The sequence below is a fragment of the Dermacentor andersoni genome, chromosome 1 (assembly GCF_023375885.2).
Source record: "Dermacentor andersoni chromosome 1, qqDerAnde1_hic_scaffold, whole genome shotgun sequence".
Taxonomy (NCBI): domain Eukaryota; kingdom Metazoa; phylum Arthropoda; class Arachnida; order Ixodida; family Ixodidae; genus Dermacentor; species Dermacentor andersoni.
Genome location: NC_092814.1, coordinates 383,733,001 through 383,757,209, shown reverse-complemented (window position 1 = coordinate 383,757,209; position 24,209 = coordinate 383,733,001). Strand labels below are relative to the sequence as shown.

Sequence of the window (24,209 nt, the reverse complement as noted above, 5' to 3'; positions counted from 1 at the left end):
GGTGACGTCACAGCACTCGAGCACACATCGCATCTTATGGATGTTTGAAAAAATAGATCGCCCTTTGATGCCACAAGTTTGATGGTCTGCGACTATTTCCCTGATGACGCCTTGAAGCCTGCTAGCTAAAACCTTCATAAATATTTTATAATCGACGTTTGTTAGTGAAATCGGTCTGTAGGATGACACGAATCTGAGTTTGTCTATTTGATCGCTCTTCGGTATTAGAATGGTGTGCGTTTTTCCGAAGGAAGGTGGTAACGATTTCTTCTCGTATGCATCATTAAATACGTGTGCTAGCAAAGGCGCCAGCTCTCTTTTAAACGCTTTATATAGACCTGCGCTGAGTCCATCAGGTCCCGGTGATTTACCCATGTTCAAATCGTCTATTGCCTTTTCGACCTCCCTCTCCATTATTTTTTCTTCTAATCGCTTTTTAACATCATCACTCAAACGTGGCATGCGATGCAGAAAACCTGCTTTAAAACCGTCAACATTCGCTTCCTGAAATGCAAAAAGCGACTGGTAGTGCTCAAAGAAGGCTTGACGAATGCTATTACTGTCGTCAACGACATTCCCATTCACTAAAATCTGGTCGACATGGTTTCGTCCATACGCCTTCTCTAAACCGAGCGCCCTTTTCGTGGGCGTCTCCCCTGCCGCTAGTGCATCTGCTCGTGCTCGCACGATGGCACCTTGATAGCGTTCCTTGTCAAACAGTTCAAGTTTTTCTTTGACGTTTCGCACATCGTCTTTGTACGCACCAGGCTCTTTGCACTCAAGCGTTAGCAGCTGCCCAAGCAGTGTTCTTAAACCCTTTTCTTTCATTTCCTTCTCGAATTTTTTACAACTGGATCTTTCTATAGCTTTCATTTTAATCTTTTGTTTAAAACTTTCCCACTTGTCGGCGATTGTTCCCGCAGCATCACATTGAACTTCATTAACCGCATCCCGTACTACCTGTAAAAAGGGCTGGTCATTTAGTAACAAGGCATTCATTTTCCACATATCCCAGTTAAATACATGTCTCCTTTTCATTATACCTACGTTACATTTCACCAGGCAGTGATCTGAAAACGACACTGGTACTACACAATAACTGTGGCATCTAGGAATTGTATCCAATGAAATGTAAATTCGGTCCAAACGCGCATGGCTGCTGCCCTGGAAACGGGTGAAAGTCACTTGACGCCCCCCTTCCAGACATTCAAAAACATCATCGAGTTCATTTTCATTAACTAAATTTGATAACACTTCACTGCTTCGGTCACGCACACCTGTATTATTGACTCTGTCTCCAGCACTTAACACACAATTAAAGTCACCTAACAGCATCACGCGCATATTACAACATACATATTGTGAAAGGTTCGAAAAAAAACGGACGCGCTCATCTACTGAATTCGGCGCATATACGCATATAACGCGGAACTCAGCATCACACATAACAATATCACAGAGAACAATCCTTCCTGACTGACACGAAAAAATATTTTGAATCTGCAGTCCAGGCAGCTTTTTCACAAGAAGAACGCACCCTCCAGCCGTGCCTAACGCATGGCTAACTACCACAAAAAACCTAGTCGTGAAACGTCGCACCATGCTCCCGGTCCCCTCCTCTCCTTCAACCTTAGTTTCCTGGACGGCTAGTACGTCTATGTCGTGGTCAGTGACCAACCGTAGGACCTGACTTTGCCTACGACTAGCCGCCAGCCCTCTCACGTTTAATGTGGCAATCCTAAGGGACGGTATTTGAGCCATCTTGATCTAAAAGAAAAGTAGGCCCGGAGCATGGTGCTTACCGTTCACGACTAGCCATCGGCTAGCCGCCTCCGGGACCTCCCGGCTTGTTGGTATCCTTAGGCGTGGGCGCTTTGTCGACAGGCTTCTTTTCAGGCGGTACGTTGGGCTTTGGCTTGAATCCCATCCGCCTCCCATGAGGCGTCTTCGTCGGCGGTCCGTCGCTGGTGCTGGTTGCCCGATCCTCGCGGTCCTTCGTCTGGTCGTGGGAGCGCTTGACGGAAGCAGCAAGAGCCCCAGTACGGTCGTCGTCGGTGACGCCCTCGTCCTGCTGCATTGCGGTCGCGTCGTCAGGTGCGTCTTCACTGACGCTTCCCGTCGCCTGCACCTCAGTCGTAGCGACCTGTTCCGCCCTACTCTGTTTCTGAGTAGCCTCAGCCGCCTTTACGTCTACCTCCAAAGTCGTCGTCCCTGTAGTTGTCGCTGTCGACACCATGTCACCGGTTCCTTTAGCCGCGTCCTCCGCCTCGGCCACGTCCATCACGTGCTCTGCCGCCACGTCAATAGCTGGTGGGCCTGTCACAGCGGCGTAAGACTTGACGCAATCAGCGTCGACGTGGCCGAAACGTCTGCACCGGGAACAGCGAGGGACTCTGCACTCTCGGCGGACGTGTCCCGTGCCGTGACAGCGTAGGCACTGCATCGGTCGACCAGGAACGACGACCAAGGCCAACTCACCGCCGACGCGGATCTGATGAGGAAGGTCCTCCACCTTCACGCTGCCCTTCAGTTTGAGGAGGACGGTTCTGGTCGTTGAGGTCTTGGTGCCCATGCCTTCCACGCGCCACCGCTCACGGCTCACCTCCTCCACCTTGCCGAAAGCCGCGAACGCCGTCCGGACGTCCTCGTCGGCAACGCCGTACAGCAACAAGTGAAGCCTAATCTTAACCTGCTGGTCCTGCGGGTCAACGATGACGCACCGTCGTCCCTTAACTTGTAGTTCCTTGAGGTCCAGCATCCTTCTTGTGGCAGTCGCATCGCTGAGGGTCACTGCCCAGACGTGGTTGATCTGGTACGCCCCTATGCATACCACGTCAGGCAATAGTCCCGTCGGCAGTAGGGCGTCTCTGAAATCTTCGACCTTGTAAGGTCTGGCGCGAATATCACCGTGCAAAAAGACGGTGTTAATCACCACTTGTCCTTTAGGCAGTTGGGGCAAGATAAATGCATACTCCTTATCGTCACTTTGCCTGTTTCCGCGGCCAAAAGTGGCCGCTGTCGCCGCTCCACTGGAGCCCATGACTCTGCTGACCGCTCAGCTCGGCTGCCGGAAGCAGAATCTGCTGCGCCACTCTGCTGCTCCTTCATGCGATGTAAATTTGTTTATATTTGTAATTAACGAGAGTAGTATTTTTTTTTTAGGCCGAGAAACACGAGCGCGCAGGACAACAGAGCACTACTCGGACTGCAATTATGACTATAAGACACCAAATTACTGCGCTGATAAGCTCTTCCTGTTAAATAGGAGCAAAATAAAATAAAGGAAACATGTAGCAGAGCGTGGTTTCGATCCACGGACCTCTGGGTTATGGGCCCAGCACGCTTCCGCTGCGCTACTCTGCTGCTCCTGCATGCTATGTAAATTTGTCTATATTTGTAATTAATGAGAGTAGTCTTTTTTTTTTTTTTTTTTTTTTTAGGCCGAGAAACACGAGCGCGCAGGACAAGAGAGCACTACTCGGACTGCAATTATGACTATAAGACACCAAATTACTGCGCTGTTAAGCTGTTCCTGTTAAATGCGAGCAAAATAAAATAAAGGAAACATGTAGCAGAGCGTGGTTTCGATCCACGGACCTCTGGGTTATGGGCCCAGCACGCTTCCGATGCGCCACTCTGCTGCTCCTGCATGCGATGTAAATTTGTTTATATTTGTAATTAACGAGAGTAGTATTTTTTTTTTTTAGGCCGAGAAACACGAGCGCGCAGGACAAGAGAGCACTACTCGGACTGCAATTATGACTATAAGACACCAAATTACTGCGCTGTTAAGCTCTTCCTGTTAAATGGGAGCAAAATAAAATAAAGGAAACATGTAGCAGAGCGTGGTTTCGATCCACGGACCTCTGGGTTATGGGCCCAGCACGCTTCCGCTGCGCCACTCTGCTGCTTTTTTTTTTTTTTTTTTCTTTATTGCCAATCCTCGACATGTCACCACAACACACATTCCTTAAATGATATACACAGAAACGAAAGAAAAAGACAAAAAGGAAATAATGAATACAAAAACGGAACAAGCAACAGTAATATACACATTCGTTGCCGTCCGCTACTGTGGCATGACATTGTCGTATTAAAATTCCTTGAGCGCTGTCAGGGGTTCAACCCTCGGCAGCCACTCAGGAACAGGCTGTTGCAACTTCTGCACTTCTACATATTTTTGCATACATTCTCGAAAGTATAAACGCGCCGGTCGGGCATCCGGGTCACAATGGTAGCCCGCCATTCTTGCGCGCCATAAACAGTGGAGGCCCGTAAGCATGATGACGTCGTACGGGAAACCTTCGTCGTCATATACTGGCAGAAACCTGATTCCGTGGGGATCTATAGGTAGCTCTTTTTTTAGAGTCCTTTGTAACACGTCCCAGAAAAAGACCCCTTCCCAACAGTGGATGAAGACATGATCTATGCTTTCTGCTTTTTTACATATAAGGCAGTGGGTTCCCCATGGCATGTAGAACCCACGTTGTTCAAGAAAGATTTTAACAGGTAGAGTACCGGTGTGTAATTTAAAGAAGAACGATTTAGTGGCTGGTTGAACTGGCATCTTCTTCACCCTTTTCAATACATCTAGGCCTGGGCCTCCACTGTACAGGGCTCTGTACATGGGTACCAGCAATACACTGTCACATAAATCACGATATAACGTTTTCCGTTTTACACTCCACAAATATGCACTAGAAAAACGAACACGCAAAAAGGAAACACTCTGAATTATTTCCCTAAAGAAACCACGAACTGGTCCTGGCATTATTTCGGTGCCTACAACGAATTCGGGAAGTGATCTTGACAACCTCATTTGGATAGCGGTGCGTAGAAATGGGTCATTTGTGTCTCGAAAAAAGAAGAACCTGTTTACTAGTTGACGCAAGAAGAGGTGCGCCAACCCCAGACCACCATCCTTCACGCGCCGAAAGAGATTATCTCGGCTACATCGCTCCCAGCTCGATGCCCACACGAAAACAGCGAACACGCGGTGCAGTTTCTGCACATTAATCCGAGAGCACTGTAGGACCTGCATTACGTACCAGATCTTTGTTACGAGAAACATGTTGCACGCTGTTGCTTTCGCGAACATTGACAGGTGACCGGCGTTCCATCGGTCGGCTTTTTCTTTTATTTCTTTTGTCCGCTCCTTCCAGTACTCGCTACTGTCCTTGTAGGCATCAAGGGGTGCGCCAAGGTACTTAACTGGCGTCGTGACCCAGGTGACGTTCGAAAAGTGGTCGCTGCGCCACTCTGCTGCTCCTGCATGCTATGTAAATTTGTCTATATTTGGAATTAATGAGAGTAGTCTTTTTTTTTTTTTTTTTTTTAGGCCGAGAAACACGAGCGCGCAGGACAAGAGAGCACTACTCGGACTGCAATTATGACTACAAGACACCAAATTACTGCGCTGATAAGCTCTTCCTGTTAAATAGGAGCAAAATAAAATAAAGGAAACATGTAGCAGAGCGTTGTTTCGATCCACAGACCTCTGGGTTATGGGCCCAGCACGCTTCCGCTGCGCCACTCTGCTGCTCCTGCATGCTAAGTAAATTTGTCTATATTTGTAATTAACGAGAGTAGTTTTTTTTTTGTTTAGGCCGAGAAACACGAGCGCGCAGCACAAGAGAGCACTACTCGGACTGCAATTATGTCTATAAGACACCAAATTACTGCGCTGATAAGCTCTTCCTGTTAAATAGGAGCAAAATAAAATAAAGGAAACATATAGCAGAGCGTGGTTTCGATCCACGGACCTCTGGGTTATGGGCCCAGCACGCTTCCGCTGCGCCACTCTGCTGCTCCTGCATGCGATGTAAATTTGTCTATATTTGTAATTAATGAGAGTAGTCTTTTTTTTTTTTTTTTTTAGGCCGAGAAACACGAGCGCGCAGGACAAGAGAGCACTACTCGGACTGCAATTATGACTATAAGACACCAAATTACTGCGCTGATAAGCTCTTCCTGTTAAATAGGAGCAAAATAAAATAAAGGAAACATGTAGCAGAGCGTGGTTTCGATCCACGGACCTCTGGGTTATGGGCCCAGCACGCTTCCGCTGCGCCACTCTGCTGCTCCTGCATGCTATGTAAATTTGTCTATATTTGTAATTAATGAGAGTAGTCTTTTTTTTTTTTTTTTTTAGGCCGAGAAACACGAGCGCGCAGGACAAGAGAGCACTACTCGGACTGCAATTATGACTATAAGACACCAAATTACTGCGCTGATAAGCTCTTCCTGTTAAATGGGAGCAAAATAAAATAAAGGAAACATGTAGCAGAGCGTGGTTTCGATCCACGGACCTCTGGGTTATGGGCCCAGCACGCTTCCGCTGCGCCACTCTGCTGCTCCTGCATGCTATGTAAATTTGTCTATATTTGTAATTAATGAGAGTAGTCTTTTTTTTTTTTTTTAGGCCGAGAAACACGAGCGCGCAGGACAACAGAGCACTACTCGGACTGCAATTATGACTATAAGACACCAAATTACTGCGCTGATAAGCTCTTCCTGTTAAATGGGAGCAAAATAAAATAAAGGAAACATGTAGCAGAGCGTGGTTTCGATCCACGGACCTCTGGGTTATGGGCCCAGCACGCTTCCGCTGCGCCACTCTGCTGCTCCTGCATGCTATGTAAATTTGTCTATATTTGTAATTAATGAGAGTAGTCTTTTTTTTTTTTTTTTTAGGCCGAGAAACACGAGCGCGCAGGACAAGAGAGCACTACTCGGACTGCAATTATGACTATAAGACACCAAATTACTGCGCTGATAAGCTCTTCCTGTTAAATGGGAGCAAAATAAAATAAAGGAAACATGTAGCAGAGCGTGGTTTCGATCCACGGACCTCTGGGTTATGGGCCCAGCACGCTTCCGCTGCGCCACTCTGCTGCTCCTGCATGCTATGTAAATTTGTCTATATTTGTAATTAATGAGAGTAGTCTTTTTTTTTTTTTTTTTTAGGCCGAGAAACACGAGCGCGCAGGACAAGAGAGCACTACTCGGACTGCAATTATGACTATAAGACACCAAATTACTGCGCTGATAAGCTCTTCCTGTTAAATGGGAGCAAAATAAAATAAAGGAAACATGTAGCAGAGCGTGGTTTCGATCCACGGACCTCTGGGTTATGGGCCCAGCACGCTTCCGCTGCGCCACTCTGCTGCTCCTGCATGCTATGTAAATTTGTCTATATTTGTAATTAATGAGAGTAGTCTTTTTTTTTTTTTTTAGGCCGAGAAACACGAGCGCGCAGGACAACAGAGCACTACTCGGACTGCAATTATGACTATAAGACACCAAATTACTGCGCTGATAAGCTCTTCCTGTTAAATGGGAGCAAAATAAAATAAAGGAAACATGTAGCAGAGCGTGGTTTCGATCCACGGACCTCTGGGTTATGGGCCCAGCACGCTTCCGCTGCGCCACTCTGCTGCTCCTGCATGCTATGTAAATTTGTCTATATTTGTAATTAATGAGAGTAGTCTTTTTTTTTTTTTTTTTAGGCCGAGAAACACGAGCGCGCAGGACAAGAGAGCACTACTCGGACTGCAATTATGACTATAAGACACCAAATTACTGCGCTGATAAGCTCTTCCTGTTAAATGGGAGCAAAATAAAATAAAGGAAACATGTAGCAGAGCGTGGTTTCGATCCACGGACCTCTGGGTTATGGGCCCAGCACGCTTCCGCTGCGCCACTCTGCTGCTCCTGCATGCTATGTAAATTTGTCTATATTTGTAATTAATGAGAGTAGTCTTTTTTTTTTTTTTTTTTTAGGCCGAGAAACACGAGCGCGCAGGACAAGAGAGCACTACTCGGACTGCAATTATGACTATAAGACACCAAATTACTGCGCTGATAAGTTCTTCCTGTTAAATAGGAGCAAAATAAAATAAAGGAAACATGTAGCAGAGCGTGGTTTCGATCCACGGACCTCTGGTTATGGGCCCAGCACGCTTCCGCTGCGCCACTCTGCTGCTCCTGCATGCTATGTAAATTTGTCTATATTTGTAATTAATGAGAGTAGTCTTTTTTTTTTTTTTTTTTAGGCCGAGAAACACGAGCGCGCAGGACAAGAGAGCACTACTCGGACTGCAATTATGACTATAAGACACCAAATTACTGCGCTGATAAGCTCTTCCTGTTAAATAGGAGCAAAATAAAATAAAGGAAACATGTAGCAGAGCGTGGTTTCGATCCACGGACCTCTGGGTTATGGGCCCAGCACGCTTCCGCTGCGCCACTCTGCTGCTCCTGCATGCTATGTAAATTTGTCTATATTTGGAATTAATGAGAGTAGTCTTTTTTTTTTTTTTTTTTTTTTTTAGGCCGAGAAACACGAGCGCGCAGGACAAGAGAGCACTACTCGGACTGCAATTATGACTACAAGACACCAAATTACTGCGCTGATAAGCTCTTCCTGTTAAATAGGAGCAAAATAAAATAAAGGAAACATGTAGCAGAGCGTTGTTTCGATCCACAGACCTCTGGGTTATGGGCCCAGCACGCTTCCGCTGCGCCACTCTGCTGCTCCTGCATGCTAAGTAAATTTGTCTATATTTGTAATTAACGAGAGTAGTTTTTTTTTTTGTTTAGGCCGAGAAACACGAGCGCGCAGCACAAGAGAGCACTACTCGGACTGCAATTATGTCTATGAGACACCAAATTACTGCGCTGATAAGCTCTTCCTGTTAAATAGGAGCAAAATAAAATAAAGGAAACATATAGCAGAGCGTGGTTTCGATCCACGCACCTCTGGGTTATGGGCCCAGCACGCTTCCGCTGCGCCACTCTGCTGCTCCTGCATGCGATGTAAATTTGTCTATATTTGTAATTAATGAGAGTAGTCTTTTTTTTTTTTTTTAGGCCGAGAAACACGAGCGCGCAGGACAAGAGAGCACTACTCGGACTGCAATTATGACTATAAGACACCAAATTACTGCGCTGATAAGCTCTTCCTGTTAAATAGGAGCAAAATAAAATAAAGGAAACATGTAGCAGAGCGTGGTTTCGATCCACGGACCTCTGGGTTATGGGCCCAGCACGCTTCCGCTGCGCCACTCTGCTGCTCCTGCATGCTATGTAAATTTGTCTATATTTGTAATTAATGAGAGTAGTCTTTTTTTTTTTTTTTTAGGCCGAGAAACACGAGCGCGCAGGACAAGAGAGCACTACTCGGACTGCAATTATGACTATAAGACACCAAATTACTGCGCTGATAAGCTCTTCCTGTTAAATGGGAGCAAAATAAAATAAAGGAAACATGTAGCAGAGCGTGGTTTCGATCCACGGACCTCTGGGTTATGGGCCCAGCACGCTTCCGCTGCGCCACTCTGCTGCTCCTGCATGCTATGTAAATTTGTCTATATTTGTAATTAATGAGAGTAGTCTTTTTTTTTTTTTTTTTAGGCCGAGAAACACGAGCGCGCAGGACAACAGAGCACTACTCGGACTGCAATTATGACTATAAGACACCAAATTACTGCGCTGATAAGCTCTTCCTGTTAAATGGGAGCAAAATAAAATAAAGGAAACATGTAGCAGAGCGTGTTTTCGATCCACGGACCTCTGGGTTATGGGCCCAGCACGCTTACGCTGCGCCACTCTGCTGCTCCTGTATGCTATGTAAATTTGTCTATATTTGTAATTAATGAGAGTAGTCTTTTTTTTTTTTTTTTTTTAGGCCGAGAAACACGAGCGCGCAGGACAAGAGAGCACTACTCGGACTGCAATTATGACTATAAGACACCAAATTACTGCGCTGATAAGTTCTTCCTGTTAAATAGGAGCAAAATAAAATAAAGGAAACATGTAGCAGAGCGTGGTTTCGATCCACGGACCTCTGGGTTATGGGCCCAGCACGCTTCCGCTGCGCCACTCTGCTGCTCCTGCATGCTATGTAAATTTGTCTATATTTGTAATTAATGAGAGTAGTCTTTTTTTTTTTTTTTTTTAGGCCGAGAAACACGAGCGCGCAGGACAAGAGAGCACTACTCGGACTGCAATTATGACTATAAGACACCAAATTACTGCGCTGATAAGCTCTTCCTGTTAAATAGGAGCAAAATAAAATAAAGGAAACATGTAGCAGAGCGTGGTTTCGATCCACGGACCTCTGGGTTATGGGCCCAGCACGCTTCCGCTGCGCCACTCTGCTGCTCCTGCATGCTATGTAAATTTGTCTATATTTGTAATTAATGAGAGTAGTCTTTTTTTTTTTTTTTTTTTTTTAGGCCGAGAAACACGAGCGCGCAGGACAAGAGAGCACTACTCGGACTGCAATTATGACTATAAGACACCAAATTACTGCGCTGATAAGGTCTTCCTGTTAAATGGGAGCAAAATAAAATAAAGGAAACATGTAGCAGAGCGTGGTTTCGATCCACGGACCTCTGGGTTATGGGCCCTGCACGCTTCCGCTGCGCCACTCTGCTGCTTTTTTTTTTTTTATTTATTACCGGTTTTATCGCAGAACGTGCAGTTTCCACACATTACAGTATCACAATTGCAATACAAAAAGAAAGGAAAGAAAAGAGTCACACCGTACAACAAAGCCGTCTGTCCCTATTGGACAGGCGTTGTCAACTTAAAATTCCTTCATGGCTGTCAGAGGTTCTAGCCTCCACAGCCATTCCGGAACACATTGTTGCATTTTCTGTATTTCTATGAATCGCGACATACATTCTCTGAAATAATCGCGAGCGGGCCTAGCGTCAGGATCACAATAGTACCCTGCCATACGAGCGCGCCATATACAGTGGAGAGCGTTTAACATAATGAAATCATATGGAACCCCGTCATCATCCTTAATTGTCAGATACCTTATCCCTTGGGGGTCCACCGGTAACTCTTTTTTCAGGGTTCGCTTTAAGACGTCCCAGAAAAAGAAGCCCTCCCAACATTCCAAAAAAACGTGATCTATGGTTTCCTGCTTTTTGCAGATCAAGCAATGCGTTCCCCATGGTACGATACAACCTCGCTCTTCCATGAAAGTCTTCACTGAGAGCGTACCGGTGTGAAGCTTAAAAAAAAACGTTTTTACCCCTGGTGGCACCTCCATGTGTTTTACGCGTTTAAGTACATCAAGTCCTGGCCCTCCACTGTAAATGGCTCTGTATAACGGCACTGGGAAAACAATGTCGCACACATCTTTATACAATCTTTTCCTTTTAACATCGCAAAGGTAATCCATTGAAAATCGAACAGAAAGAAATCTTACGCTGTCGGCCACTTCCTTAAAGAAGCCACGAAGTGATCCGGTAACGCATGCCGTACTAACGACATGTGCCGGCAAAGCACCGCTCAACCTGAGCTGGCATACTGTGCGCAGAAAAGGATGGCGCACATCGCGAAAAAACAAGAATCGGTTGACTAGTTGTCTAACAAAAAGATGAACCAAACCCACACCCCCGTCTTTCACTCTTCTAAACAAATTTGTTCGGCTGCACCTTTCCCATGTTGAGCCCCAGCTGAAAACAGCAAACACTCTGTGCAGCCTTTGCACATTTGTTCTCGAGCAATACAACGCTTGCATGACATAATATAACTTCGTGACAAAAAACATATTACAGACTGTCGCCCTTGCAAAAATAGACAGCTTCACATCCTTCCATCTGTCCGCCTTTTCTTTCATTTCATCGGCTTGGCTCCTCCAATATTCATCGCTACTATTGTAGCTATTGAGAGGAACGCCCAGATACCTCGTCGGCGTTTTGACCCAGTTGAGGTTCGCGAAGTTGTCCGGTGCAGACTCCCATTTCCCGTGCCACAGGCCTAGAGATTTGCCCCAATTTATTCTACTACCCGTGACATCACAGAAATGTTTCACTGCCGATACTGTTTCCGTTACACTTGGTCTGTCTGTGCAACACACTGCAATGTCATCTGCATATGCGAGCAGCTTCACCTCTGTCGCTGCTAATCTGAAACCACGTATTTTGTCATTTCCGTTAATTACTACACACATTGCTTCTATGTATATGGCAAATAACAGCGGACTGAGGGGACAGCCTTGGCGTACTGAACGCATGATGTTAATGGGGGCCCCCAGAGACTTATTGACAATTAATCTTGTTGTGCAATTCTGGTACGCCAAGGCCACGCCCTCCCTGATGATGGAACCGACATTAACATGATCCAAGTTGGCAAACAAAATAACATGAGCGACACAATCGAACGCTTTCTCCAAATCGAGCTGAAGAACTGCAACGCCACCATCGGTGACGTCACAGCACTCGAGCACGCTCCGCATCTGATGGATGTTCGAAAAAATGGACCGTCCCTTGATGCCGCAAGTTTGGTGGTCTCCGACAATTTCCTTGATGACGCCTTGAAGTCTCGCAGCTAAAATCTTCATAAAGATCTTGTAATCAATGTTTGTTAGTGATATCGGTCTATAGGATGACACGAATCTGAGTTTGTCTGTTTGATCACTCTTAGGGATTAGTATTGTGTGCGCTTTTCCAAAAGATGGGGGCAATAATTTCTTCTCGTACGCGTCATTGAATACGTCTGCTAACAATGGGGCCAGTTCTCTATTGAAAGCCTTATATAACCCCGCACAGAGTCCATCAGGCCCAGGCGACTTGCCCGAGTTCAAATCGCCGATTGCCTTTTCAACTTCGTTCTCGGTAATGTTGCCTTCCAATCGTTCTTTAGCGTCATCTCCCAGTCTCGGCATCCGCTGAAGAAAATCGGCTTTGAAACTCTCTACATTCGCTGCCTTAAATGCAAAGAGCGACTGGTAGTACTGACAGAAGGCGCGTCCTATGCTTTCGTTGTCGTCAACAACAACCCCGTTCATTAAAATCTTATCCACATGGTTTCGCCGTCCGTGCGCCTTCTCGAGTCCAAGCAACCTTTTTGTGGGCGTCTCCCCCGCCGCTAATACATCTGCACGTGCTCGCACGATGGCACCTTGATAACGTTCTTTATCGAACTGTTCAAGCTTTTCCTTGACGCTCCGCACATCGTCTTTGTACTGACCAGGCTCTCTGCACTCCAGCGTTATCAGCTGCTGAAGTAGTGTTCGTAAACCCTTTTCTTTATATTCCCTCTCAAATTTGAGGCAGCTTGACCTTTCTAGGGCTTTCATTTTAACTTTTTGTTTGAAACATTCCCACTTTTCAGCTATTGTTTCAGCTTCATCTTTGCGTATTTCATTAATGGCATTCCGTACTGCCTTTACAAAAGATTCATCATTTAATAACGAGGCATTCATTTTCCACATCTCCCAATTAAACGCATGTTTCCGTTTCCCTATACCGACATTACATATTACGAGACAGTGATCTGAGAACGATACGGGTACTACAGAATAACCGTGGCATCTTGGAATTGTATCCAGCGAAATGTAGATTCGGTCCAACCGCGCATGGCTACTGCCCTGAAAACGTGTAAACGTCACGTCACGCCCCCCTTCCAGACAATCAAAAACGTCATCTAGTTCATTTTCACTAATTAGTTTTGACAAGACTTCACTGCTTCTGTCACGCACACCGGCATTATTGGCTCTGTCACTAGCGCTCATTACGCAATTGAAGTCTCCTAAGAGCATAACGCGCTTATCGCATCGAACATACTGCGAAAGGTTCGAAAAGAAACGGGCACGCTCTTCTACTGAATTGGGCGCATATACGCATATGACACGGTACTGAAACTCGCACAAAACAATATCGCAAAAAACAATCCTTCCAGATTGACAAGAAAAGGTACTTTGAATCTGCAGTCCAGGCAGTTTCTTCACAAAAAGAATGCACCCCCCGGCCGTGCCTAACGCATGGCTTACCACCGCAAAATACCTAGACGTGAAACGGCGCACCATGCTCCCGGTCTCCTCCTCCCCGTCAACCTTAGTTTCCTGGACGGCTAGTACGTCGACGTCGTGGTCAGTGACCAACCGTAGGACTTGACTTTGCCTACGACTAGCCGCCAACCCTCTCACGTTTAAAGTGGCAATATTAAGGGACGGTATCTGAGCCATGTTGAGCTAAAGAGAAAAGTAGGCCCGGAGCATGGTGCTTACCGTTCACGACTAGCCCTCGGCTAGCCGCCTCCGGGACCTCCCGGTTTCCCGGCGTTGTTTGTGGGCGGCACTTTGTCCGCAGGCTTTCTCTCAGGTGGGACATTCGGCTTTGGTTTCAAGCTCGTGCGCCTCCCAAGAGGTGTCTTTGTCGGCGGCCCATCGCTGGTGCTGGTCGCGCCGTCGTTGCGGTCCTTAGTCTGGTCATGGGGGCGCTTGACTGGCGCACCAAGAGTCGAAGTCCGGTCGCCGTCGAGGACGGCCTCCTCCTGCTGCATTGCCGTCGCATCGTTGTCGGGCGGGTCCTCACTACTGCTCCGGGTAGGCTGGCCCTCAGCGGTCACGCCCTGCACCGTCCCACTCGGCTTCACGGTAGTCTCAGCCACCCTGCTGTCTACGGCCAAACTCGTCGTTCCACTGGCTGTCGCTGTCGGGACCGTGTCTAGAGTTCCTTTAGCAGCGTCCTCCGCCTCGGCCACGTCCATGACGTGCTCTGCCGCAACGTCACAAGTTACTGGGCCTGTTACGGTGGCATAAGATCTTACGCAGTCAGCGTCGACGTGGCCGAAACGTCTGCATAGAGAACAGCGGGGGACTCTGCACTCACGGCGGACGTGTCCCGTGCCGTGGCAGCGCAGGCATTGCATTGGTCGACCGGGCACGACGACCAAGGCCAACTCTCCGCCGACGCGGATCTGATTGGGCAGATCCTCCACTTTCATGCCGCTTTTCAATTTCAAAATGACGGTCCTGGTGGTTGAGGTCTTCGCTCCCATGCCTTCTACGCGCCACCGCTCCCGGCTCACCTCCTCCACCTTGCCGAAAGCCGCGAATGCCGTCCGGACGTCCTCGTCGGCAACACCGTAGAGCAGCCAGTGAAGCCTTAGCTTCACCTGTTGATCCTGCGGGTCAACGATGACGCACCGTCGTCCCTTCACTTGGAGTTCCTTGAGGTCCAGAAGCCTTATTGTGGCACTCGCATCACTGAAGGTCACTGCCCAGACGTGGTTGATCTGGTACGCCCCTATGCATACCACATCAGGCAGCAAGCCCGTCGGCAGAAGGGCGTCCCGGAAATCTTCCACCTTGTATGGTCTCGCACGTACATCACCGTGCAAAAAGACGGTATTAATCACCAATTGACCTTTGGGCAGTTGCGGCAAAATAAAGGCATAATCCTTGTCGTCGTTTAGCCTGTTTCCGCGGCCTAAAGTGGCCGCTGTCGCTGCTCCACTGGAGCCCATGACTCTGCTGACCGCTCAGCTCGGCTGCCGGAAGCAGAATGAGCATGGTGCTGCGCCACTCTGCTGCTCCTGCATGCGATGTAAATTTGTTTATATTTGTAATTAACGAGAGTAGTATTTTTTTTTTAGGCCGAGAAACACGAGCGCGCAGCACAAGAGAGCACTACTCGGACTGCAATTATGACTAAGACACCAAATTACTGCGCTGTTAAGCTCTTCCTGTTAAATGGGAGCAAAATAAAATAAAGGAAACATGTAGCAGAGCGTGGTTTCGATCCACGGACCTCTGGGTTATGGGCCCAGCACGCTTCCGCTGCGCCACTCTGCTGCTCCTGCATGCGATGTAAATTTGTTTATATTTGTAATTAACGAGAGTAGTATTTTTTTTTTTGGCCGAGAAACACGAGCGCGCAGCACAAGAGAGCACTACTCGGACTACAATTATGACTAAGACACCAAATTAGTGCGCTGTTAAGCTCTTCCTGTTAAATGCGAGCAAAATAAAATAAAGGAAACATGTAGCAGAGCGTGGTTTCGATCCACGGACCTCTGGGTTATGGGCCCAGCACGCTTCCGCTGCGCCACTCTGCTGCTCCTGCATGCGATGTAAATTTGTTTATATTTGTAATTAACGAGAGTAGTATTTTTTTTTTGGCCGAGAAACACGAGCGCGCAGCACAAGAGAGCACTAATCGGACTGCAATTATGACTAAGACACCAAATTACTGCGCTGATAAGCTCTTCCTGTTAAATGCGAGCAAAATAACATAAAGGAAACATGTAGCCGAGCGTGGTTTCGATCCACGGACCTCTGGGTTATGGGCCCAGCACGCTTCCGCTGCGCCACTCTGCTGCTCCTTAATGCGATGTAAATTTGTTTATATTTGTAATTAACGAGAGTAGTATTTTTTTTTTTTTGGCCGAGAAACACGAGCGCGCAGCACAAGAGAGCACTACTCGGACTACAATTATGACTAAGACACCAAATTACTGCGCTGTTAAGCTCTTCCTGTTAAATGCGAGCAAAATAAAATAAAGGAAACATGTAGCAGAACGTGGTTTCGATCCGCGGACCTCTGGGTTATGGGCCCAGCACGCTTCCGCTGCGCCACTCTGCCGCTTTTTTTTTTTTTTCTTTATTGCCAATCCTCGACATGTCACCACAACACACATTCCTTAAATGATATACACAGAAACGAAAGAAAAAGACAAAAAGGAAATAATGAATACAAAAACGGAACAAGAAACAGTAATATACACATTCGTTGCCGTCCGCTACTGTGGCATGACATTGTCGTATTAAAATTCCTTGAGCGCTGTCAGGGGTTCAACCCTCGGCAGCCACTCAGGAACAGGCTGTTGCAACTTCTGCACTTCTACATATTTTTGCATACATTCTCGAAAGTAAAAACGCGCCGGTCGGGCATCCGGGTCACAATGGTAGCCCGCCATTCTTGCGCGCCATAAACAGTGGAGGCCTGTTAGCATGATAAGGTCGTACGGGAATCCTTCGTCATCATTAACTGCCAGAAACCTGATTCCGTGTGGATCTATCGGTAACTCCTTTTTCAAAGTCCTTTGCAACACGTCCCAGAAGAAAACCCCCTCCCAACAGTGGATGAAGACATGATCTATGCTTTCCGGTTTTTTACAAATGAGGCAGTGGGTTCCCCACGGCATGTAGAACCCACGTTGTTCCAGGAAAATTTTAACAGATAAGGTACCGGTATGTAATTTAAAGAAGAAAGATTTCGTGGCTGGTTGAACTGGCATCATCTTCACCCTTTTCAAGACGTCTAGGCCTGGGCCTCCACTGTACACGGCTCTGTACATGGGTACAAGCAATACACTATCACACAAATCACGGTATAACTTTTTCCGTTTTGCATTCCACAAATATTCACTTGAAAAACGAACACGCAAAAAAGAAACACTATCAACTATTTCCCGAAAGAACCCACGGACAGATCCTGGCATTATTTCGGTACCTACTACAAACTCGGGAAGTGATCTTGAAAGCCTCATTTGGATCACCGTGCGCAGAAATGGGTCGTTTGTATCTCGAAAGAAGAAGAATCTATTCACCAGTTGACGCAAGAAAAGGTGCGCCAACCCCAGACCACCATCCTTCACGCGTCGGAAGAGATTATCTCGGCTGCATCGCTCCCAGCTCGATGCCCACACGAATACAGCGAACACGCGGTGCAGTTTCTGCACATTAATCCGAGAGCACTGTAGGACCTGCATCACGTACCAGATCTTTGTCACGAGAAACGTGTTGCACGCTGTAGCTCGCGCGAACATGGACAAGTGAACGGCGTTCCATCGGTCGGCTTTTTCTTTTACTTCTTTTGTTCGCTCCTTCCAGTATTCGCTACTGTCCTTGTAGGCATCAAGGGGTGCGCCAAGGTACTTAACTGGCGTCGTGACCCAGGTTACGTTGGAAAAGTGGTCTGGTGTGGACGCCCATTCCCCGTGCCAAAACCCCAAACATTTCTGCCAGTTCACGAAGCTATTAGTGGCATTACCAAACTGTCTGACGATACTCACTGCGTTCAATACACTTTGCGTATCTTTACAACATACAGCCACATCGTCAGCATATGCCAATAACTTCACCTCTGCTGCTTGGAGGCAAAATCCCTTAATGTATTCATTTTCAATGATGGCCTGACATAGCGTTTCTATGTAAACACAAAACAGGAGTGGGCTGAGTGGACAACCCTGGCGAACGGAGCGCTTCACGTTAATGGGGGCCCCCAGCATTTGATTAATTATAAGTCTCGTATAGCAACTCCGGTACGCCATGGTCACCCCCTCAGTGATTATGTGGCCAAAATTAACATGTTGAAGGATGGTGAGCAATATCTCGTGAGAAACACAGTCAAATGCTTTCTCCAAGTCTAGCTGGAGGATCGCAACTGCCTCACACATGGCATCACAACACTCCAGCACACACTTCAACTTATGAATGTTAGTAAAGATGGTTCTTCCGCGAATTCCACACGGCTGGTGTGGGCCGACTACATCCTTAATGACTGACTGCATACGCCGTGCCAACACCTTCATCAATATTTTGTAGTCGCAATTAGTAAGCGCAATGGGTCTGTATGATGAAAGTTGCTTGAGCTTTTCGGTGTCTTCTGTTTTCGGTATTAGTACGGTATGGGACTGGCCAAAGGATGGTGGAAGTATTTTCAGTTCGTATGCTTCGTTGTAAACGGCGGTTAAGATATGAGCTAGGTGGCCTTTAAAAGATTTGTACCAGGCGGCACAAAGACCGTCTGGACCTGGCGACTTGCCAGGATTCAGGTCTTCGATGGCCTTCATCACTTCATGTTCTGTTAATGGTCGTTCTAAGGTTTCTTTAACTTCAGACGACAGCTGTGGCATTCGTTGCAAAAATAAATTATTGAAATCGTGCATGTTGACAGGCCTGAATGCAAAAAGTTTTTTGTAATGCTCAAGGAACGCATGCCCTATGTTATTGTTATCGGTTAATACCACCCCTTCATATTCGATGGCCTCAATCTGCTTACGTCTGGAATGTTTTTTTTCTAGTCCCATCGCTCTTTTCGTTGGCGTTTCCCCGCATGTTAGTCTTTCTGCTCTAGCACGCACGAGTGCGCCTCGATAGCGTTCTTCGTCGAACACTTCGAGCTTTTTCTTAACAGCGCGCATATCGTCTTGATAAGCGCCCGGTTGCTTGCATTCCAGCGTCGCCAATTTTGCCAGCAATGTTTTTAAATCCTTTTCACTGGCCTTTTCTTCATAACGCAGTACGCTACTTCTTTCAATTGCTTTCATTTTGATGGTTTGCTTCAACAACTCCCATTCCTCGCCAAACTTTATAGAACTATCCGTTGCAAAAGAATTCAGAGCAGCCACTACCTTTTCATTAAAAGTTTCATCTCGTAGCAGCTCAGAATTCATTTTCCACAGTTCCCAAACGAATTTGTTTCGTTCTTTCTTGCTGCCTACCCTGCATTTTACCAGGCAGTGATCCGAGAATGATATGGCCGTAACTGCATAGCACTGGCATTTTTCTACCAAATCGTATGATAGATAGATCCGGTCTAATCGTGCGTGACTTGTGCCCTGAAAGTGAGTGTACATCACGTCTCGGTCAGCCCGAAAACACTCAGCGACATCTTCTAATTCGAACTCATGTATAATTTGTGCGAGGATATCGCTGCTTTTGTCATAAACTACGCGTCGCGTAGACCTATCCTCAGCATTCAATACGCAGTTGAAATCCCCTACACAGGCTATTGTTTTTTGCACAGAGAAGTGATGCTTTAGGTTCAAAAAGAAAGTTGCCCTCTCTTGCACTGTATTAGGTGCATAAATGCACAACACGCGCCATTTGACATCGCAATAACTGAAATCACAAACGACAAGTCGACCGGAAGTGCACGAGAAGTAACCGTCAATAACCAGTCCTGGAAGCTTCCTCACGAACAACACACATCCCGCCGAAGTCCCTAAGGCGTGGCTCACTACCGTATAGTAGTTGTACGTGAACCTTTGCACCATGCTCCCGGTCTCCTCCTCGCCGTCTACCTTGGTTTCTTGCACGGCTAAAACGTCGAGGTCGTGGTCCACTAGTAGTCTGTAAACCTGACTGTTTCTTTTTGGCGGCCAGACCTCGAACGTTTAGCGTGCCGAGGCTAAGCGACGGGTTGGTAGCCATTACTGATTTAAACGGGAGGGGAGAAGGCCCGGAGCATGGTGCTCACCTTAACGTCTAGCTGACCGCTAGACGCCTCCGTGGCCATCCGGTGGCCGTCGTCCGAGTTCGTCTTTGGTCGGCTTCGGGGTGAGCCTGCGGTCAGCCTCCAAGTTCGGCTTAGGCTTGATGGTGGAGCGCCTTCCGGGTAGCGTCTTAGCGGGTGGTGGCTCGGAGTCACCGCCGGCCTTTCCGTCGACTTTCTCCTCGTGCTGCAGGGATCTCTTGACCGGTGCCGAGACGGATTCGACGCGGGCGCTAGCATGGGTCGCGTTGTCGTCCGCCTCTGCCTGCGTTGCATCCGTAGCTCGCTGGTGGCTCTCATTTTCTTGCGGGGCCGTCTGCACGCTCTCGACTGTAGCTGCTGGTTCCTTAGGGGGAGGGATATTATTCCTTCCTGCTTCGGCCTGCTTGGTCGTCGCGCTCGTTTCTGCCGCCACGTTGCTGTTTCCAGCACCCTTGGCCGCTTCCTCCGCCTCGGTCACGTCCATCATATGTTCTGATGCCGACGGCTCGCTCTGCGCCGAGCCCGCGGCTACTGCGTAAGAGCGTACACAGTCCGCGTCGTTGTGTCCAAAAAGCCTGCACCGGGAACAACGGGGAACCTTGCATTCTCGTCGAACGTGGCCAGAGCCCCGGCAGCGTAGGCACTGCATGGGGCGACCTGGGGCTACCACCAGCGCAAGCTCGCCGGCGACGCGGATCTGGTGGGGCAGGTCGTCAACTTTCATTCCGGCTTTCAGCTGCAGCAGCACTGCTCGGGTCGTCGAGCCCTTGTCGGAAACGCCATCCACTCGCCAGCGCTCCCGGGTCACTTCCGTCACTTTGCCGAAGGAGGCCAGCGCGGTCTTGACGTCTTCGTCGTCCACCCCATGCAGAAGCCAGTGGATACGAAGCTTCACCTGTTGTTCCTTGGGGTCGATGACCAGGCAGCGACGCCCCTTCACCTGTAGCTCCTTCAGGGCAGCCAGCTTTTCGGCAGCCTCGGCTGTCTTCATCGTCACCGCCCATACATGGTTGATTTGGTATGCTCCAAGGGCGACGACGCCAGAGAGCATACCAACAGCTTGAAGCGCGTCCCGGAAATCTTCCACACGGAACGGGCGAACACGAGCGTCGCCGTGCAAAAAAACTGTATTTAAAACAATGCGTCCTGTAGGTAGCCGAGGCAAAATAATCTGGAAATCCTTATCTTCCTCCGTCGAAAGCCTGTTGCCGCGGCTAACAGCCGCATATGCCGCTCCATTGGAGCCCATGATCCTACGATCCGTTTAGCTCGGGAGCCGGAAGCAGAATGCGCGCCACTCTGCCGCTCCTGCATGCGACGTAAATTTGTTTATATTTGTAATTAACGAGAGTAGTATTTTTTTTTTTTTGGCCGAGAAACACGAGCGCCCAGCACAAGAGAGCACTACTCGGACTGCAATTATGACTAAGACACCAAATTACTGCGCTGTTAAGCTCTTCCTGTTAAATGCGAGCAAAATAAAATAAAGGAAACATGTAGCAGAGCGTGGTTTCGATCCACGGACCTCTGGGTTATAGGCCCAGCACGCTTCCGCTGCGCCACTCTGCTGCTCCTTAATGCGATATAAATTTGTTTATATTTGTAATTAACGAGAGTAGTATTTTTTTTTTTTGGCCGAGAAACACGAGCGCGCAGCACAAGAGAGCACTAATCGGACTGCAATTATGACTAAGACACCAAATTACTGCGCTGTTAAGCTCTTCCTGTTAAATGCGAGCAAAATAAAATAAAGGAAACATGAAGCAGAACGTGGTTTCGATCCGCGGACCTCTGGGTTATGGGCCCAGCACGCTTCCGCTGCGCCACTCTGCCGCTCCTGCATGCGATGTAAATTTGTTTATATTTGTAATTAACGAGAGTAGTATTTTTTTTTTTTGGCCGAGAAACACGAGCGCGCAGCACAAGAGAGCACTAATCGGACTGCAATTATGACTAAGACACCAAATTACTGCGCTGATAAGCTCTTCCTGTTAAATGCGAGCAAAATAAAATAAAGGAAACATGTAGCAGAGCGTGGTTTCGATCCACGGACCTCTGGGTTATGGGCCCAGCACGCTTCCGCTGCGCCACTCTGCTGCTCCTTAATGCGATATAAATTTGTTTATATTTGTAATTAACGAGAGTAGTATTTTTTTTTTGGCCGAGAAACACGAGCGCGCAGCACAAGAGAGCACTACTCGGACTACAATTATGACTAAGACACCAAATTACTGCACTGTTAAGCTCTTCCTGTTAAATGCGAGCAAAATAAAATAAAGGAAACATGTAGCAGAACGTGGTTTCGATCCGCGGACCTCTGGGTTATGGGCCCAGCACGCTTCCGCTGCGCCACTCTGCCGCTCCTGCATGCGATGTAAATTTGTTTATATTTGTAATTAACGAGAGTAGTAATTTTTTTTTTTGGCCGAGAAACACGAGCGCGCAGCACAAGAGAGCACTACTCGGACTACAATTATGACTAAGACACCAAATTACTGCGCTGTTAAGCTCTTCCTGTTAAATGCGAGCAAAATAAAATAAAGGAAACATGTAGCAGAACGTGGTTTCGATCCGCGGACCTCTGGGTTATGGGCCCAGCACGCTTCCGCTGCGCCACTCTGCCGCTTTTTTTTTTTTTTCTTTATTGCCTGTTTTATAACAAATACACGATTCACAGCTATTCTCCGCTGCGATTACAAAACAAAAAAGACAGTTCAATGTGCGGGTGTACCTTGTCGTTTAATTTTGGTTTAAAAAGGCTGAATGTTTGCAAGCTGTTCAAATGCTGTTAACCACTCAGGTGGTTCGCTGAGCGCTTTAAACGCTTCGCAAATGTACAATACATTTTCAGCAAAATATTCTTTGGCCGGTTTTGCGTCAACATCCTCATTACGCACCGCCATTCGTGTTTTCCACACGCTGTGCATGCAGAGTAACATCACCATATCACATGGCACGCCTTCTGTCTCTTCAAACGGTAAAAAACGGATTCCAAAAGGTGTTAAAGGAAATTCTTTTTGTAGTGTCCTTTGTAGAATGTCCCAAAGGAAGACTGAGTCCCTGCACTCCAGAAAAATATGCTCCATTGTCTCCGGTTTCTGACATATCTGGCAATTCACACTCGAGGGTACAAAGATCCCCTTCTCCTGCAGCCATGGCTTGACAGGAAGCGTGCCAGTGTGTAGCATGAAAAAAAAGGTTTTTGTTGTTGCTCTTACAGGCATTTTCTTAACTCTTTTTAAGACATTCTGCTCACGCCCCAGTGCATATACTGCACGGTATATTGGTACTGGACACATGATGCTAACTAAATCTCGGTATAATCGCTTTCTTGCGACTGTGTTCAGGTATTCCAAAGAAAAGTGTACTTTTAGAAAACGGAACGAGCTTATCACTTCAAACAAAAAACCTCGGACAACCACTTGACGTATGCCATACGACGTCACAACATATTCTGGCAGTGCGTCACCTAATCGCGTCTGGATAACGCACCGCAAAAAACAATCGCTTTCGTCGCGCAAGAACATGAAACGCGACACTACTTGTTTCAAAAATAAATGCGACAAACCCAACCCTCCCTTCTGCACAGCGTGAAACAGATTCAGACGACTCGTGCGCTCCCATCCTGATCCCCACACGAACATAGCAAAAACCCTGTGCAACTTTTGTACACACACTCGGGATATACATAAAACTTGCAACATATAAAACACTTTAGCGACAAGAAACAAATTGCAGACAGTGGCTCTCGTGAATATTGACAGATTCTTGCCTCCCCACTTCGTTGTTTGTGCTTTAGCCCGCTCAGTTTGTTCAGTCCATTGCGTCGTGGTATCGCGATAGTATTCCAAAGGAACACCAAGATAACTGGTTGGCGTATCTGTGAACGGTACTGTTTCTAACACTGCAGGCCGGCTGTCCCATTCACCGTGCCAGAAGCCTAAGCTTTTTGGCCAGCTTATGGCACTCCCCGTTAGACTGCAAAACTTTCTTGCATCCTTGACTGCCTCCCGAATGCTCTCTTGGTCAATGCAAAAAAGTGCGATGTCATCTGCGTAAGCTAGTATTTTTACTTCCTGAGTTAAAAGACGGTAGCCGCGAATGTTTTCGTTTTCTCGTACCTTCAAACAGAAAGGTTCAAGAAAAATCGCAAAAAGTAAGGGCGACAAAGGGCACCCCTGGCGCACACTGGATAATATTGGT

General features: G+C 47.3%; 19 non-coding genes across 19 annotated transcripts; all 19 read right to left on the bottom strand.

Annotated features, from left to right (window-relative positions):
- Positions 1-3,291: 3,291 nt before the first annotated feature.
- Positions 3,292-3,363, bottom strand: TRNAM-CAU (transfer RNA methionine (anticodon CAU)). The gene has a single exon. It is a non-coding gene; the product is annotated as a tRNA-Met (tRNA).
- Positions 3,364-3,836: 473 nt separating this feature from the next.
- On the bottom strand, positions 3,837-3,908 carry TRNAM-CAU (transfer RNA methionine (anticodon CAU)). Its single transcript has one exon. It is a non-coding gene; the product is annotated as a tRNA-Met (tRNA).
- Positions 3,909-5,734: 1,826 nt separating this feature from the next.
- TRNAM-CAU (transfer RNA methionine (anticodon CAU)) lies at positions 5,735-5,806 on the bottom strand. The gene has a single exon. It is a non-coding gene; the product is annotated as a tRNA-Met (tRNA).
- A 201-nt stretch (positions 5,807-6,007) lies between these two features.
- On the bottom strand, positions 6,008-6,079 carry TRNAM-CAU (transfer RNA methionine (anticodon CAU)). Its single transcript has one exon. It is a non-coding gene; the product is annotated as a tRNA-Met (tRNA).
- A 201-nt stretch (positions 6,080-6,280) lies between these two features.
- Positions 6,281-6,352, bottom strand: TRNAM-CAU (transfer RNA methionine (anticodon CAU)). Its single transcript has one exon. It is a non-coding gene; the product is annotated as a tRNA-Met (tRNA).
- Positions 6,353-6,550: 198 nt separating this feature from the next.
- On the bottom strand, positions 6,551-6,622 carry TRNAM-CAU (transfer RNA methionine (anticodon CAU)). The gene has a single exon. It is a non-coding gene; the product is annotated as a tRNA-Met (tRNA).
- A 200-nt stretch (positions 6,623-6,822) lies between these two features.
- On the bottom strand, positions 6,823-6,894 carry TRNAM-CAU (transfer RNA methionine (anticodon CAU)). Its single transcript has one exon. It is a non-coding gene; the product is annotated as a tRNA-Met (tRNA).
- Positions 6,895-7,095: 201 nt separating this feature from the next.
- On the bottom strand, positions 7,096-7,167 carry TRNAM-CAU (transfer RNA methionine (anticodon CAU)). Its single transcript has one exon. It is a non-coding gene; the product is annotated as a tRNA-Met (tRNA).
- A 198-nt stretch (positions 7,168-7,365) lies between these two features.
- On the bottom strand, positions 7,366-7,437 carry TRNAM-CAU (transfer RNA methionine (anticodon CAU)). Its single transcript has one exon. It is a non-coding gene; the product is annotated as a tRNA-Met (tRNA).
- Positions 7,438-7,637: 200 nt separating this feature from the next.
- On the bottom strand, positions 7,638-7,709 carry TRNAM-CAU (transfer RNA methionine (anticodon CAU)). The gene has a single exon. It is a non-coding gene; the product is annotated as a tRNA-Met (tRNA).
- Positions 7,710-8,183: 474 nt separating this feature from the next.
- TRNAM-CAU (transfer RNA methionine (anticodon CAU)) lies at positions 8,184-8,255 on the bottom strand. Its single transcript has one exon. It is a non-coding gene; the product is annotated as a tRNA-Met (tRNA).
- A 745-nt stretch (positions 8,256-9,000) lies between these two features.
- On the bottom strand, positions 9,001-9,072 carry TRNAM-CAU (transfer RNA methionine (anticodon CAU)). The gene has a single exon. It is a non-coding gene; the product is annotated as a tRNA-Met (tRNA).
- A 199-nt stretch (positions 9,073-9,271) lies between these two features.
- Positions 9,272-9,343, bottom strand: TRNAM-CAU (transfer RNA methionine (anticodon CAU)). The gene has a single exon. It is a non-coding gene; the product is annotated as a tRNA-Met (tRNA).
- Positions 9,344-9,817: 474 nt separating this feature from the next.
- TRNAM-CAU (transfer RNA methionine (anticodon CAU)) lies at positions 9,818-9,889 on the bottom strand. The gene has a single exon. It is a non-coding gene; the product is annotated as a tRNA-Met (tRNA).
- A 201-nt stretch (positions 9,890-10,090) lies between these two features.
- On the bottom strand, positions 10,091-10,162 carry TRNAM-CAU (transfer RNA methionine (anticodon CAU)). The gene has a single exon. It is a non-coding gene; the product is annotated as a tRNA-Met (tRNA).
- A 5,364-nt stretch (positions 10,163-15,526) lies between these two features.
- Positions 15,527-15,598, bottom strand: TRNAM-CAU (transfer RNA methionine (anticodon CAU)). Its single transcript has one exon. It is a non-coding gene; the product is annotated as a tRNA-Met (tRNA).
- A 191-nt stretch (positions 15,599-15,789) lies between these two features.
- Positions 15,790-15,861, bottom strand: TRNAM-CAU (transfer RNA methionine (anticodon CAU)). The gene has a single exon. It is a non-coding gene; the product is annotated as a tRNA-Met (tRNA).
- A 5,642-nt stretch (positions 15,862-21,503) lies between these two features.
- On the bottom strand, positions 21,504-21,575 carry TRNAI-UAU (transfer RNA isoleucine (anticodon UAU)). The gene has a single exon. It is a non-coding gene; the product is annotated as a tRNA-Ile (tRNA).
- Positions 21,576-22,031: 456 nt separating this feature from the next.
- TRNAM-CAU (transfer RNA methionine (anticodon CAU)) lies at positions 22,032-22,103 on the bottom strand. The gene has a single exon. It is a non-coding gene; the product is annotated as a tRNA-Met (tRNA).
- Positions 22,104-24,209: the final 2,106 nt, after the last annotated feature.